Source organism: Acomys minous, assembly GCF_964271855.1.
Source record: "Acomys minous genome assembly, chromosome: 5".
NCBI classification, from domain to species: Eukaryota; Metazoa; Chordata; class Mammalia; order Rodentia; family Muridae; genus Acomys; species Acomys minous.
In genome coordinates, this window is record NC_140494.1 from 32,962,524 (window position 1) to 32,980,130 (window position 17,607).

Genomic DNA, 17,607 nt, shown 5'->3' on the forward strand with positions numbered 1-17,607 from the left:
TCATGCACCCCAGTCCTGTTCTTCTCCCCATCTGTTGTATCTGCCCTTTGCCCTGCAATCTCCCCCTGAAAAGAAAGACAAAGCGGAAGTACCTCTTCGTGTAATTCCCGTGTGTCCAGCAGGTTACCCTTTGGTCCATTCATCTCTACTTGCAAATGTCTATTGCAGTGAGTCATGGGTGGGGCTCAAGGCCTCTGGCGTCCATCACACCATCAATACCGGATCTTCTCCAGGACTCTTGGTTATCCTGCTGTTGCCTTGTGTCATGTAGATCCTGCAGCTTTGGATCAGCAGGACCAGTCCTTTCACACTCTGACAGTTCATAGATGGCGTAGCTTTTGGGATGGGACAATTCAAAGCCCTGGATCTGGGCCTGAGTGGTTCTCTCACTGTGTTGCCTAGGTGAGACACAGGGCCAGCTCTCCCAAGTGCTGCAGCCTGTGAGACACAGGGCCTGCTCTCCTAAGTGCTGCAGCCTGTGAGACACAGGGCCTGCTCTCCCAAGTGCTGCAGCCTGTGAGACCCAGGGCCTGCTCTCCTACTATTACAACCCTGGGGCCAGCTCTCCTGACTACCACAGGTGGCGAAGAGGAGGGCATCACCCCTGTGCCTGTGCTACCTCACAGCAGATGAGTGGTGGGGCCAGCTTTCCTGTGCTCATGCCCTGGTACCCCCACCAACAGCCAGCTCTACTGTGCTGCCCAGGCAAGGTGCAGGGCCTGCTCCCCCAAATGCTGCAGCTGATGAAGGGCAGAGCCAGCTCTCCTGATTGCCGCAGATGACAAGGAGTTAGAGGCCATCATCTCCATGCCCAAGCCACCTCATGACACACTAGTGGCAGGGCCAGCTCTGCGGTGCTCATGCCCTCAGGGCTGGTTCACGTAGGCCCCATCACCAGGGCCAACTCTACTGTGCAGCCCAGGCAAGGCACACGGCCCGGCTCTCCTGAGTGCTGTACCCAGTGAGGAGTGGGGCCGGTGAGGTCTAGTGGTATCATGAGCCACAGACATCCACACCAACCCCTGCCACTGCATGGTGAGGGACCCAGACTTCAGCCCTCAGTGGCAGCCCAGACTGGAATTTGAGCGTGGTCCCAGGTGGTGGGCTGGCTGCTCACAACAGGCTATTCCTCTGTACCCTCTCATCTCCAGTTCTCTCTTCACAATGCTCAAACTGTTTCACCTCTTTCTCTCCCATCTGACCCCCACATACTTGCACATTGTGGTGGTTCCTGCTGTGGTTAGGCCACGTGGCTGGCAGGCCTCAGGGTGACCTCCTCTGTCCGTGGGCAAGCGGGCCTCTAGGTAGCTTCAGCCTGCCTGAGTAGCATGGTGTCAGGAAGGCCTCTCTCTGGACTTCTTCCCCCTCCTGCACTGCATTGTGTGGTGACAGGCAGGAAGTTATTTTTAATGTTGGTTTTGTTTTGAATTTACACTTTTTATTTCCTATGTACGTATACAATACAGTACGCTTTGGTCATAGTCAGCCCTCCTCGCTCTGTCGCCCTCCTGCTCTACTCACAGCTCATCATGCCCACGGAGTGCTCCATTTTTATGTCTGCTTGTTTCTTTTGTTTTCACTTTGTGAGCCCACTGAGCTTAACCAGGGCCACCTTTATGGGCACAGGTGTGAAGCCAAGCACTGGTGCGTGAGTAGCTCAGTGTCCACTCCCCTAAAGCAAAGCCTTCCTCTTCCTCAGCCTTTGATTGTTGTTAGCTCTCCTGGGCGAGGCGGGGCCATGTGAGTCGCTCCTCCATCTGTAACTGCGTGTTCAGTGGCCCAGCCCTACGCACCTTCTGCAGGCGATCTCGGCTGCTGTGAGTTCATGAGTGTCACAAGTATGCCATGCCTCTAAGACAACATTTCAGTCCTTTTGAGTTCTTTTAATATAAAAAAATAAATGCACTTTCGATGTTGATGAATAAAAAGGTATTCCAAACCCGTACTTGAGAAACAGCTGAGCCGGCATCGTGCAGAAGGAGAGTGTGGTTACAGAATCAGAATACGTGAGATGCCTAGCCCAGATCTGGGAGATCACTTAATTTCTGCAGTAGCCTCTCTCCTCCAGGATAGTTCACAGCTGGGTAAAATCAAGAAGTACAGACCAACAGGTAGATTGCAGGCCTCTTGGTTTTCCGTCTTGGTGGGAAAAAAAAAATATGTTTTGTGTGTTATCTCTGCCTACTGCTTTTATGTTTGGGTTAATCTTAAGGTGCACTATTTATTTGGATTCTGATCTTTCAAAAGGCTTATTCTTATGTGTCTGTATGGGTCCGTGCCAAGGCATGATGAATGTCAGCCATGACAGGATGACCAGCACAGTCAGGTTCCAGTGCAGAAAACAGATGGTTCCTCTTTTTTCTTAGTACTAGTGTTGAGTCTGGTAAGCAATCTGGAGAGGTGACAGGCAAGACCTCTGCTGCCAGGCCCTCATCCCAGAATACTCTGTGTGACTTAAGCTCTCAGAATACTCTATAGATATGAGTGCCTTTGGAGTTAAGTTCCTTTCCGGGTTTTTCTTTGCCTCCGTGTCTTCACTGATGTCCAAGCATCCTAACCTGATGGCCATTCTACGGTAACACCTCACAACCAGGACAGCAGCCCAGCAAGGGAAGGGAACTCCTGAGCTGCTCCTTCTTGTCCTCAGGACCCAAGCCTGTTCCATTGTGGCCTCTCCAGATACTGGGGGTAACCTGTGCAAATACAGATAATGCATGGAGGGGCATAATGTTTCTTATGTGTATGTGACTGTGACCTCATCCCTGGGTTGCTTGCTACTGGCCCCTCTATTTCCCACTCTAGCCAGCCTTTATGATGCACCCTAACCCTGTGGATAGGTCCACACAATCTGAGATAATGAATGGGGTCTGAAGACACAAAGGTCAGAAAAGAGTGCGGGAAGATGGCTTCATACTTCACAATTCAGAGCTAGAGTGGGCAAGGAACATCTCCCTACTACTAAGATACCCAGCATCCAGGTGTCCGGGTAGACAGGTGAAATTTGAGAACTGAAGAGGAAGACAGAGGTTAGTGTAAGAGTATGGAATGTAAGGTACCCAAGGAGCTAAGGACAAGAGATAGGGAGGCACAGGTAGGGAAGTGCCCTACCCACTCTGGGGAGCTAAATTCTGACAGTCTCAATCTGACAGTTCTCCCTCAGACCAGCAGGGGGAAATATCATCCTGCATGTCAGGACAGGACCAGCGAGGAGGAAGAGAGCTTTGTCAGTGGAGTTTTTTTCAGCCCAGCCATCAGCTACAGCCCTTTCCTCCTCCTGCTCCCATGTGTTCAGTGCAAGGGTGTGTGTGGTCATCTGTATGTGGTGTGTAACTTTTCCTGGGAGATATAAACAAACATCACTTCACCTCAGATAGGACCCTGATGACAGGGCCAAAGAAAGTATTTCATCTAAATACAGCTTTGGAAATTGGTGTTTGGGGGGGATAACTTATAGAAAAATGGTGACTTGGGCAACTGTGTCACAGTTAAAAGCCCCACTCCTTCATGCCTGGCAGTTTATGAAACTTATCACTGGAGTTTCTGTTTTTGTTTGTTTGTTTTTGTTTTTCGAGACAGGGTTTCTCTGTGTAGCCTTGGCTGTCCTGGACTCACTTTGTAGACCAGGCTGGCCTCGAACTCACATCAATCCTCCTGCCTCTGCCTCCTGAGTGCTGGGATTAAAGGCGTGCGCCACCACGCCCATCACTGGAGTTTCTTGAACAGCTTGCAGGCAGCTCCACTAAAAACACACACACATACACACACACACACACACACACACACACACACACACACAGTTTGCTGCTTAAATTTGGGGATCTTGTAAGGTGCCTGAGCATCCTGCTTGTGAAGTTCCTTCCTGTAGTAGAAAATACTTCTATTTGGAAGAACTAGGTGTAGAACAGCATAGGATTGTACCAAGGAAACTAAGAAGGAAGACAGAGGGGAGCTTACAGCTACCTGGACCCCACATAACAAATAGCCTGAGCTCCTTACAGGCTGCTATGGGCATTCTCTGATCTTGCTGCGTAGGCATAGTCAAGTTCAGGGATGGCTTCCTGAGCGCAGGGTAGCAATGTGATGGAGCTGGTGTGGACTTGACAGGCAGAAGCCTGACACTAGCAGGGATCTCTGGAAGGTTACTGCCCACAATTTTCTTCACACAATGAGCCTGCCTCTCAGAAGGTTCCATGGGCAGTGAATGCCCTGCATCACTGTGTAGACTCCATACAGAATCTGGTGGCCCACCAGAATGGGAAAGGGGCCTGCCTCTGAGGAGGCTATAATGGTCAGTAGAGAAGGGTAGGTAGTTCTGGAAACGCCTGTGGAACCCCCTGCTCATCAATAATCTTTTCTCATCCTTAATGGGGTGGATAGTCAAGTGGCCCCAGGAGTCTGCTGACTCAGGGAGACAGTGTAAGTGCTCCCTGAGAAAGGCACAGTTGGATGTAGTTCCCGTCCAGCCAGATAAGGCTTGTCCTGCAAATCAGAGGCCACAGATCCCAGGGCGTAGGAGTGTAGGACTGCATCACCCTACCTCTTTTCTGCAGGGGTAGGATGGTGAGTCGGAAAGATCTCACACTCTTAGCTGAAAGCATCATCACCTTCCTGCCTCTCACACCCTTTCGTGTTTGCTGGAGACCAGTTCTAGACTTTCCACTTGGACTGTCCACACTAAAATGGCAGCATTGTGCTGTTAGATGATTTCGTGGTTAGTGTCAGGACCATGGTGTTTAATGCAAATGAAGTACACCATGAGCACCTAATGAAATACCTCCTGGCTGCTTCCCTCACCTCTGGAATAAAGTTGATCTGCGCAGCTCCTCCATGCCACCTTCCAGCCACCTCTGGTCCTCCTGCCTTCATGGGCTGGTGGCCAACAGGCCCCAAGGGAAGAGGAGACCTACACTGCCCTCTGTCACGCTGACCTGCTGGGAGATGCTGGTGCCCACATGTCTCAGCAGGGATCTCCTCACTCTTTCCTGGAGCCCAACAGATCCATCTGGAGTTGTGCTGAGGTTAGCCCTATTTCTCCTGTTAGGGATAGGACACTTTGATAGCCTTGGAATGTCTGGACAAACCTGAAAGTTCTTGGACTCAGCCAACTTGGTCTTCTTGATAGTTGGCTCATGTGTCTACAGACTCCCCTGGCCCTTCACCCTCATGGTCCCTTGTGAACCACCCTCAACATTTCGTCCACCTTAGTTACAACAGCCAATCCCTTTATCTGAATAAGCACATGCCTTTGGCCAATGCCTTCCACCCACAGTATCAGCAGAAGTTTTACTACTTGTCTGGTCTCTTCTTGGTCCAGAGCACCAAGTTCCATCAGAACAATGTGAATTGGTCTCCTTTGGCCTACTCATTAGTGAAGTCTTGGGCCTTTGATCCCTGCCAGGGGCTATAGAATTTATGAAGTATCTAATTTTAGACTAGTTACTATTACAGAACACAAGACTATCAAATAAGATGAAGGTCTTCCTTGCTCATGACAAAACAAACCCACTGTGGAAGTTTGAAATAAGAATTGTCCCCATAGCTCATATGTTTGAATGCTTAGTCACCAGGGAGTGCATCTAGTTGAAAGGATTGTAAGGATTAGGAGAAGTGGTCTTGTTGAAGGAAGCATGTTGTTAAGGATGGGTTTTGAGGTTTCAAAAGCCCCTGCCAGGCCTAGGCTTGCTTCCCCCTTGCCCCCCGACCTCCATCCATCCATCCATCCATCCCTCCCTCCCTCTCTCTCTCTCTCTCTCTCTCTCTCTCTCTTTCTCTCTTGCTCTCTCTCTCGCTCTCTCACTCTTGTTCCCCCTTTTCCTGTAGGAAAAGGATGCCACTCTCAGCTGCTGCTCCAGCACCTGCATGCCTGAGACCAAGTTCCCACCATGATAATAACAGACTAATGAGCCTCTGAAGCTGTATGCAAGCTCCTAGTCGATTGCTTTCTTTCACAGGAGTTGCCTTGGTTATGGTGTCTCCTTACAGCAGCAGAACAGTGACTATGTCAGATTCAACTTGTCCAGCACACTGTTGAACCCCAAAGATCTGGTTGTCTCCACCTCCCCAGTGTGTCCAGGACTATGTCCAGCCATGCCTCTACTTCTCCACCCTGCTTCCAGAGCATGAGGGTTTTGCATCATCTGTGGGACTCCAGTGCCTCATTAAAAATAAGAAGAACTGAACATGCCTGATTTCTTCTGGTTATTCTATTTTGTGTAGAACTCTTAAGAGGAGACAAGAAATTGTGATTCCCCTGCAGGGACACCAAGCAGAGACAAGAAGAGGAGTTGTCGTCCTCGGTGGTTGATCCCTTTAATTTGACAAGGCTACGGAAGCCTACTGCTCATGTAGACTGTGATCTCTGCTTTCCTCTCAATAGAGAGCTCAAGAGTCAGGTGCTGTCAGAGGAAGCAGATGTCCAGCAAGGGATGAAGAGCTTAGGAGCCCTTGCTCATGGCTCCTAGCTTCTGCATCTCAAAGAGATGTGTGGCAGAAGAGCAGTCAGACCCAAGAGGGTAAGAAGTGCAGGTCCTGGGTGCAGCTGTGCCGATATGAGTGACAGTCGTGCTGCCCTAGGACACAGGGTTTCTGAAGCTGTGGCAGTGGGGCATATACAGTGAGCCCTGCCGCGCCTGTGTCACTCTGTGGTCCATCCCTGGTACTGGCTGGCAGTACGCAGTGGAGGACATGGGCGGCCTCCTGTGAGTAAGGCACTGCTGTGCTGGACAGGTGGTTTGATAGTTAGAGCACTTGTTGCTCCTGCAGAGAACCCAGGTTTGGTACCTGGCATCCTTGTGGCACTTTGCAACTATCCTTAACTCGCTTAACTTCAGTTCCAGCGCCCTTTCCTGACCTCAGTACCTCAGTCTTTCTCAGGCATGCAATGGTGTACATATATACATGCAGGCAAAACGGTCAAACACATGAAGTAAAAAAGAAGTACATCTTTTATTTTTATTTGTTTATTTATTTTGGTTTTTCAAAACAGGGTTTCTCTGTGTAGCCTTGACTGTCCTAGACTCACTTTGTAGACCGGCTGGCCTCAAACACACAACGATCTGCCTGCCTCTCCCTCCCGAGTGCTGGGATTAAAGGCGTGCACCACCACACCCGACTCACAGAAGTACATCTTTTTAAAAAGATAGGGTATTGTGCCAGAGAGTACCACATGTGCCTTTCCCAGTTGGGTGTGGCTGGTGGGACAGGAAGGCGGGATTCATGATGTCTGAGGAGGACCCGTGGGCATCTGCTATCAGCTAGGATTAGGACTACGTCCTGAGATTGGCTGACATGTAACCATGTTCACAGGTGTCATGAAGAGGCATCACAACAGGAAGAATAACTGAGTAGAAGTAACAATTGTAGGCCCCGCCTCCTGGCTCTGGAGAGACCCTTTGGAACTAACAGGTGTTAGGGGTGACACCTTTGACTCCCATGCTGGGATGACAAGCTGTGCCCACAGCGTGGGCTGGAGCACCCTGCTCCTGGCCCCTCCCACTGCTATCCACCCTGATAGAAGACTTTCTTCGTCCTCTGAATTGTTGTTACAGTTGTAAGTCTTTCTCTGTCACTTGGCTTAAGATTTATTGATGACACGCTTTTCCTCTCAAAGGAATTGGTTATAGCTGGGAGCTTCTTCGCCTGACAACCTTGCTTATCACTTGTGACCAAAACCTTCCTTTCTCGTGTGAATTTCCACCTGTGATGAAAACCTTTTTCTTCATCACAGGAGGTCACCTGAGTTAGTTATTTGTGCCTGAAAGGGCAGCACCTCTATCTCCTGGAATGTGGCATGTAATTCAGAACTCCTCACCACTTCAGTGACTAAAAACATTCATTCTCTTATCGTCTGGATTTTCACCAGCAACCATGTACTTTTTCAGTTGCCTGAGTTATCATTTGTGATTAGGTAATCATGTGAGTTACTTATGACTAGAAAGTTGTACAGTGAAGTCCAAGGTGAGAAACATGGAAGTCCAAATATCAGGGCCAGCTCTCATCTGAGTACATGGGTCATCTCAGCTTTAGCTTTGAGGGTGGCCACAGAAGCTGAAGTGGCCTAAGCATCTGAAGGCAACATCCACAAGATCTCTGAGAAAAGGGTCCTTAAATCTCTCTCTTTCTCTATCTTCTTATTGTCTTTCTCATCTATCTCTGGTGTGAGTACACACACACACACAGACACACACACACACACACCCCTACAAAAATTAGGAATCAAAAGACAAATGGAATAGACAAGTTTTGTTTTGTTTTTCTTTTGGTTTTTCAAGACAGGGTTTCTCTGTGTAACCTTAGCTGTCCTAGACTCACTTTGTAGACCAGGCTGGCCTTGAACTCACAGCAATCTGCCTGCCTCTGCCTCCTGAGTGCTGGGATTAAAGGTATATGCCACCATGCCTGGCTGGAATATAAAGTTTTTAAAAGAAGAAATATAACTGGCCAATAAATACTTGAAAAGTATTGAACATTTTAGCATTTTTTGTGATTACCTTACATTGTGTTAACATTCGCACATGAGTTGCTTTTTTATTGTTCGTTTGTTTGTTTGTTTTTCCTTAACAATGTTTTCTGGAGATGGGAAACATTAAATACAACGGTTAAGAAATAAAGTTTGGTATGCCAGTGTCCTGACTCCTTCCTATCTGTGACTTGCACCCCACTCAGGAGTGCAGAATTCACACCAGCTGGTCAGGGACATCCCTAACTCTTGAGGGACTTGTCCAATGCATACAGCTGGGCCATTGAGAGGCCAGAACAAATGCCTAAGGTTGAGATTCCACCCTGAGTTGTAAAGTAGCCTACTAAAGCCCAGGGAAGGTTTTCTGTCTATCATATTTCCCAAGTGAAAGGAGTTTCTGCATTTGGGGACCATTGCTAAGTAGAGGCATGCTTGCCCTGTCTTTCTCTTGGCCTCAGGGGCCATAGTATCCTTAACTCTTGAAGGCACAAAGCAATTTATTAATTCCCTTTATATTTTTTAATTTTTTTCATTCCCCTTGCTCTTTTGTTTTGAGACAGGAGCTTGCTATGTAGCTATGACTGCCTTGGAACTTGACATGCATCTCAGACTGGTCTTAAATTTGCTGTTATCCTGCCTCTGTCTCCTGGGATTAAAAGCCTATGCCACTACCCCTTGCTTCTTGCTACTACATCTTGCTTCTTGCTACAATTCCTGGTGGCCAGGTATTCCCCCATGACACACCTTGCCGTCCTCTCTCTGGTCTTCCTTCCTCTAGTGGCTGCTGATCTGGGCTCTGATGCCTCCACATTCTCTTCACTCCTAGAAATCACCACAGACAGCTTAGGGTACAGGTTAAACTCGGATTCTTTATTCTGCCTTATCTGGGATGTGGTCACAGATCCTGGGTTCCTCGGCATTCAATAGCCCCGAGACTCACCTCCCTAGGATCTGATAGAAACCCCTTGTGGTTTTCTGCTGACCCTGAATGGAAAACAGGGCCTCTGAAGGGGTTCCCATTGGCCACCCAGACGAGATGGCAGACTCAGAATGCTGCATTCCATGGTAGGTGCAGCAGGTGTTACCAGTAACTTTGAGGTGACAATATTCTTCATGGACAGCCTGTGACCCACTCTGCATGTGGGCAACAGACCTATCTTTGGTTCCAAAATACTGTTGCTGTCCCTTCCTCCTGGCTACTGCATGTACGCCTTCATTCTGCCAACACAAGCACTCACTTACCAGGGAGCCAGAGTGGCAGCTGGCTTCTTGTGGGGCAAAAACTGCCCAAAGTTGGTTTAGCTGCTAGTGAGTTCTTCTAATATGTTATTTTTACATGGATTTGTTAGTATTTTTTAATGTGATTTAAACCAGCAGCCTCTCCTGGTATAGCCAAGTTTTCATTCTGCTAATAGACACCTCTGAGCTACATAAAGTCACGTTAATATGCTTTTAGAACCGTAATTCTCAATCTGCAACTCTCAACTTCTTTTGGGGGTCAAAGGATCCTTCCACAGAGGTCACACATCAGGTATCCTGCATATCAGACATTTACACTACTACTCATAACAATAGCAGAATTATAGTTATGAAGTAGTAACAAAAGTAATTTCATGGTTGGCGGTCACCACAACACGAGGAACTGTATTAAAGGGTCCCAGCATTAGAAAGGTTGACAGCCACTGGCTTAGACGCTTTGCCCGGGGCTGGAGAGAGCACTGGCTAATGTCAGTGGTGCCTGAAAATGGATGTTCACTTTAACACTATTTGGGACTCATGAGTGTGACAATGTCATGGCTTGAGACTTGAGTTGACCGAAAGCAAAAGACCAGGCCAGACACACACAAGTTCATTCATTAGAGATTCCTGGAGCATAGGAACCTTCATGAGGAAATGGAACCAGTTAGTGGAACACCCATGTGCCAAATCAGACTGGTAGGAGGTTTGAGGGAGGCTAAAAGAAGGTAAGTGATTTTAACAGAATGACTTGGTCCTTGTTGATAAAAAAAAAAAAAAAAAAAAAAAAAAAAAAAAAAAGAATTCTTGCTTCTAGGCATTCCCTCCCAGGGAGTTTCACCTCCTGCTTCTTAGAATGTGATCATCAGAAAGTGATGCTCTTACACCTGCTATTTTTGAGTGCTTTGAGTTCATCATGGTCCATATCCAGAGCAGAACCTTTTCGGTCTATTGTCTTAGCTCCTTCATATTATGTCATGAAAGGAGATAGGAGGCTGTCTGATCCCATCCTTCAAGAGAGGCTGCTCCCCAGAATTAAAACACCAAGCCATTGTCAAACATTTTTTACACCAGTGGTCTTGGGTCTTGAGGGCTGAGTGTGGACTTCAGGAACTGGCTCTTCTCCCAGATAGAAAAACATCAACAAAACACATTGTTCAACATTCCCTTTTAAAGCAGATCACTCATGTTGCTGCAAAACACAGATTTTACATGAAAGGGAATAAGAGTTCATTTTTTATACAAACAGGAATGACCATGACCCAAGAACATGAATTCAGATTTCCCTCCCCAACCAAAACAAAACAAAACCACACATACCACCAATCTCACCAAGTTTTGTGCTTACAGAACTTTTAAAAAGTCATAAATCAAGGTCTTTTTCAAGTGCATTACTGGTTGAAGTATCAGGTTGGGCAGGCTAGCCTAAGAAGTCTTGTCTGTAGGTCTCATGTTATCTGATGACATTCTTAGCTTTCAGCAATGATGACACTCGTAGAAACTAGTGACCTATTAAGATACTACATTTCAAAAGCGCTTACTTGCTAATCACAAGGATATTATGTCAGACTAAACAATGAGGGCCTATAAAGGAGACTAAAGAGTGCCTGATGTAATTTTGCTCTAGTTTAGGGGTTCTCAATCATCCTCATACCGTGACCCCAAACATACATTTTTTTGCTACTTTATAACTTATTTTGCTAGTTATGAATCATAATGTAAATATCTGATATGTGACCCCCATGAAAGGGTCCTTTGATCCCCCAAAGAGGTAGCAACCCACAGGTTAAGAACCACTCCTTAGATATTTTCAATATTCCAACTTTTCCACAATCACAAAATTCTAAATTAGCCAGTTATTCTTGTACAGTATTTAATGTAGGTATGGCTCTTCTTCTGAAACTTCAGGTCACACTCAGTTTTGGAGACCAGCCACACTCCATCAAGAGGGTCTTTTCCATTGGGGGCTATTGGGGTTTCTCTGGGAGGGCAGCTGAGCGCAGCAAGGGACTATGACCGCTGTCTAGCACCGCTTGTTTTCTTCTTGACAGACTCAGCATAGACCAGAGTCTCTTGGGCCTCATGTTTCTGTATCTGGGTTTGTTGTGAGGTGTTGGGTGTGAGATAGTGATACCTCCACACTCATTCTGGTCCTGTGTCCTGAGCCTGTCACGTGCACCCTGTGTTTCAGCCACCATTCCTCTCTTCAGAGGTGTAAGGACAGCTGAACTGTGAGAATGTGAGAGTCCCCTGTCTACATCGCTGAGCACTTCTAGCATTGGCATACGGTGGCTGCATAGGAATGGGCTCAGCCAGGCTGCGTGGGTAAGGCCTTGTCTGCGTGTGCTCAGCCTTCTTAGCTACGTACGTCCCAGGCAGATCTAAGAATCAACAGTGATGGTCAGACACCACAGGACAATGGCTACCAGCTCTCCATCCTTCCCAGCTGCTCTGGCTACAAAGTGCTGCCAATGAGGAATACTACTCAGGTTGCTCTTGACTTTAGTTGACCAAAACTCAGGAGGTCTTCTGTGCCCAGGAAAGTCAGAGCCATGTGAGTGCCAACAGAAAGCCAATTCCTGGACCCAATGCTGACTCAGGAGGACTCTATTTTCTTGCTGAGAGAGATGCTGCTTTCTTGTATTTCACTTTTGGAGAACGACTGCCAAGTGTTCTGGCTAGCTTTTTGTTTGGCTCAAAGCTTAGAGTGAAAATGAAGTACCACCTATTCCTGAACTTGGCCTAGCAGATGGAGAGAGTGCATGTTCCGCATCCTGCAAAGGGAGGCAGGACTTCTGACAAGAAACAAGCCACCAATGGCAGGGTAGCCTCTGTTCTCTGTGGAACCATACTCAAGCTATGTTTTTGTATATTTTTCACTTCTTCTCCCTCCAGAGAGGAAGTAGTCATTGTCTCCATGAAAAGAAAGGATTTAATTGCTGGGATCTGAGCTTCCAGGCAACAAATGACAAGCTGTCAGTTTTAAATGATCAAAAGCCTTGATCTTACATTGTAGGTAAGTACCAGTCAGACCCTTCATCTCCTCTTTGTGAGATTGATGTTGTTGACAGCACTCAGTGCAGCCAGGCGAGGTGGCGCACGCCTTTAAACCCAGCAATCGGGAAGCAGAAGCAGGCGGATGGTTGTAAGTTCGAGGCCAGCCTGGTCTACAAAGCAGTTCCAGGACAGCCAGGGCTACACAAAGAAACCCTGTTCCAAAACAAAACAAAACAAGAGAGCGCTCAGTGCTTTAGTCATCAGGGTCCTCAGGAAGCTGGGTGTAGTTGAGCAGAAGTCCAGACACTCTGCGACAGAGGAGTGCTGTTGAGACCTACTCACGGTCCCCAGGGAGTCCTGCATCTGACCCTGACAGAAACACTGCTTGGACCATCCAAAGCCTTGATGACTCCTTTCCCCTTACCTGAGGAGTGCTGCATCCAAATGATGAAAAGGTGGCTGATCTCTGACCTCACAAGTGACCTGAGGGAGGAGGTTCCCCAGAAAGTGTGCAGGGCAGCATCACCTCAGGCCACCTGGATGAGTGTGGAAGCACTCACACTTGTCCCACTGTTCCCTACACACAATCCTAGCCATAGACCTCCCTGTGACTGTGACAGTAAAAGCAGAGCTACAGCGTCACACTGGAAGGTGCAAATGGTACAGAGAAGGAGCCCGTCCACGGCTAGCAAAGGGCTTGAGGGACAGAACCATTCACACCAATACTCCCCAGGTCTTAGTACCTCATGCACAAAGATGGAAAAGGAAATAACCCCATTCAATACCAGTGCCTCCATTTGCCGGGGATTTTGAGCACCTGTGAAACTATCTTGTCTCCTTAGGACAGAAGTATCCAGAATCTCTTCTGGAGGCTTTGTCCTTGCCACAGATCTCAGGAATGGCCTTCAACAGACTCAGATACAGCCTTCTTTTCTTCCTCCTCCTCCTCCTCCTCCTCTTCCTCCTCCTCCTCCTTTAGGGATTCACACAATTTACACTTTACTGACTCAAAAGAAAATTACGTGCGCTGCCTGCTTTGCGGGAGCTGCTCTGCGCTATAATAAACAATACCCTAATGTCTAAATGTCCTGTCTGCCACTCCTGTGTCGTGCAGGTCTGGTGACCCCACGAGGCATCACACTCTCACTCGTACCCATTTGTTAGCTCGACTCCCCCCACCTTCTGCATTTTCCTCCTGTTTCTCCCAGGATGCCTCATCTGGGTTCCCTGTCACCAGCACCCTTTCAGCTCTTCCCGCACGGTGGCTCTTGTCTTAGCCCCACTGCCTGCCTGTACGCAAGTATCTTTATGCTGTCCTCCTTAGAGTGTGTCTGCTGCCTCCTCCCCTGAGGCAGCTGCCCCACAGCCAAGCCATGTCTCCATCTGGCTGGGTGTTCCCGGACAGAGTCCCCATCTGTCCTGGGAGGATTCTTCTGGTGGGCCAAGGAGCTGTAGCATGAGTCCTGGGGCTGTCCGGCTCCCTCTTATTTCTGCTGCCTCTGGTTCCGAATGTCACTGTCACTCTACTTTTCCCCTGTGCTCTGGGCTTCATTCCAGATGGCGTCTTCATGACTTCCTGCGGGTCTCAAGTTCTTGTCTTGCGTCTAATGTAATACTGAACCTCTTGCCGACTTAAGTTTCAATTATTGCTTCATTTCCTGGTTTTGCTTTGCAGGTTCTGCTTGCTTTTAACTACTCTCAAGTCTCTTTTACATGTCTGAAACCACATGCTGCCCATTTATTTTATTATTATTATTTTTAACCTCCAACACTGATAGACTCTGCTTCCTGTATCAACAAATAGTGCCCTGTCTGCTGTTTCTAAGGACTTTCATTGCAAGCTACTAAGTGTTCTTGACCCTCCTTTTCTGGGAGGCCTTGAGAAGAGGCATGCGTGTGGGGGTATGGTACCCTACCCAGGGGAATGACTTTTTACTTCTTTTGGGAACTTGGGAACAATGCTAGCTTTGAGCCACATTAAAACAAACACTTAGCCCTTGGGCATCAGACTCCCGGGAAGGTGGCTGCAAGGCTGCAAGCTCACTTGGACCATAGCCTTGTTATGAGTCCCAGGGGAGATGCTTTTCTCATGCTCACTCTCTTTAGGTCTTGGGTTTGCACTCTCTGACTGATCCTGAGTTCTTCTACCGTCACCACCTTTGCTTTGGATGCATCTCCTACGCTCTGTCTTCCGGGATTCACCCTGAGTCTCTAGAAAATAAGCAGCGCTGTCTGCATCATTGAGATGGCAAGCTTCCCTGGGAGAAGACAAGCTCTGGTGTGACGTTGGCTTCTTATGAAGATGGGGGATGCAGGAGACACTTTCCTCACTGGTCGGCAATGCCTCTGGGAACGTGCTATCACAACCAGCCAGCATACTGTGATGCTAGGCAAGACTCAGCCACTGTTTCTTTGCTCTCTATGTCTGTGGGTGTTTGCGAAGTCTTAAGTCCACATTCCGAGGGTCTTCTGTGGCTGCCTTTCCAGGCTGACTGCTGGCCATGCCACTGTTCTCACATAGGCAGTGCTCCTGACTCTGTCACAGTCCACAGTGTGAAATGGGGAAGGAGCAAGTTCAGACACTCATATTGCTGTGAGAGGCCACTGCTCAATCGATAAGGTGCAGGGAGGGGCCTCCAGGGCCTGCCCTGGGCAGAGGGGGGATGCTACTCTGGGATTCCTGACCTTAGGAGAGATCTTCAGAATGACTCGTGCTGGGCCCATGTGCAGGACTCCTCCCAAAAAAAAATCTCCGTCACATTTGTCTGTTCATTTCTCCTCCAGTTTTCTTCTAGGTCTTTTCCTATTGTGGTAAACTTTAGTCTGGTGGATGTGAGAGCTTGTGGAGGACAAATGAAGTCCCAAGTGAATGTGTGTTGTTGACACAGGCATATCCATGTCCAGGATGATGCTCCAGACCCTTGGGAGTGAGAGTGGAAGAATCTTTCCCATGTGAGCCTCAGGGGGGTGGCAAAGCCTTCTTCTGATTCAAGTTCAAATGTTGACAATGTGTACAAAAAACGTCCACTCTAGCTACCCCTTCCAGACTGTGGCCTTAAAGAGACTGCTCCTACAAAAACTAGCTAACCCCGCCTCCGTGTTCAACTGGATATAATAAATATGCTGAGCTTCTGTGCTGCTGTTCTCCATCCGAGCCCAGAACACCCTATCCCAGCTTTCCCCAAGCCACAGACAAGAGCTTGGGGGGGGGGGGGCTAGAAACAAACCACATTGCTTAAAGTGTGTGTGTGTGTGTGTGTGTGTGTGTGTGTGTGTGTGTGTGTGTGTGTGTGTTGAGGGGGGTGTCACTAGGCACCAAGTTAAAATGGCCCAGTCTCACGCCCATCTGAGGCTGGGGTCTGAGCCACATGGCTCTAGGAGCTGCTGTAGTTTCTGTAAAGACCAAAAAAGTCTTGACTACTGGGTTTATTTAGAAAAAGAAGTCATTTCTCCTTCGTCATTTGTATACGACCTGAAATCTGAGTTCCTGCAGCGTGAGCAGTGCACCTGGGCGGATGCAGCAACTGACTCCAGTGCCTTTACCGCCTGTCAGTATCTGGACAAAGCAGAGGACAATTTTAGAACTCACACAGCCAAAAGTAAACTTGTGTTTTTTAAGTTGGAATGGAGAAGTCGACTGGTCCCTAAGCAGGGGTTGGTTGGATGGCTTCGTGAAAGGCTTAGACGGGGTAAAGTGGGGAGTCCATGAAAGGAATTCATACTCATCAGAAGTACCCCTTCTCTGGGGACCAGCTGCCTAAAGGAAAGAACACAGCCTTGGTCACGAAATGCTTAAATGGAATTTAGGACCACTCAGCAGGCAGGTGATGACCTCCGCACCTGCAGAGGCCACTAGCACTAGAGCTGTGGTGAGCTGTCTGGACCAGGTGGGCAGAGGCTCCAAGGCAGCGCTCTCTGTCCACTACAGACTCTGACATAGAGAACACAGGAAATGCACGGCCATGCTTCATCGATCTCCTGCCTGATCCCCTTGATCCCCTGTCCACAACCCCACTCTGCCTCTTTCTTTCTTTTCTTTTCTTTTTTTTTTTTTTTTTTTTTTTTTTTTTTTTTTTTGGTTTGTTTGTTTGTTTGTTTTTCGAGACAGGGTCTCTCTGTGTAGCCTTAGCTATCCTGGACTCACTTTGTAGACCAGGCTGGCCTCAAACTCACAGCGATCCGCCTGCCTCTGCCTCCCGAGTGCTGGGATTAAAGGAGTGCACCTCCTCCTCTTTCTTTTTCTTCTCAGGGTAGAACACCCATCCTGAAGGTGGGATGCACCATTTATGGGCCAGGCTCTGTACTGTGAAAGCGTGGGCAAGCTGACCATCAGCAATGCGTGCATTACTTCATTGCTCTCTGCTCTGGACCGCTTCAGGTTCATTCTGCCTTGGTTCCACTGCAACGCTGGGCTGCGAAGCGGCATTGTGAGCCAAAAACCTCTTTTCTCCCTTCAATTGCTTTTGTCAGAATATTCTACCACAGCAATAGGATTGAAAGTAAGATATCCCCTGATCTCCATTACCTGTCTTCCCTGTCCCTCCCATGCCAAGGTCCATAACTTCCCCAATGCCGACCCCCTTATTGGTCACCTTTCCCCATTTCCCCTTGCTCTCTCCTTTTCTTAACACCTGGGTCCTCCCTCCTCTGTTCTTGCCCTGCCCCTCTTTTCCCTCACTCCTTGTTCCTCCTTTCCCGACTCTCCCCATTCCCCATTTCCTCCTTCCCGGCTCCTGCTCCTTCTTGCCCTGCACCTGTCCCCTACCTTCTCTGCCAAGACTTGGCTGCCTTGGCATAAAGTCTCTCTCTTTGGCCTGGAGAGATGGCCCAGGGGTGAGGAGCACTTTTTGCCTTTAAAGACCTGAGTTCAGCTCCCAGAACTCATGCAGCAGGTCACAGGGCTAGGAAGAGCACAG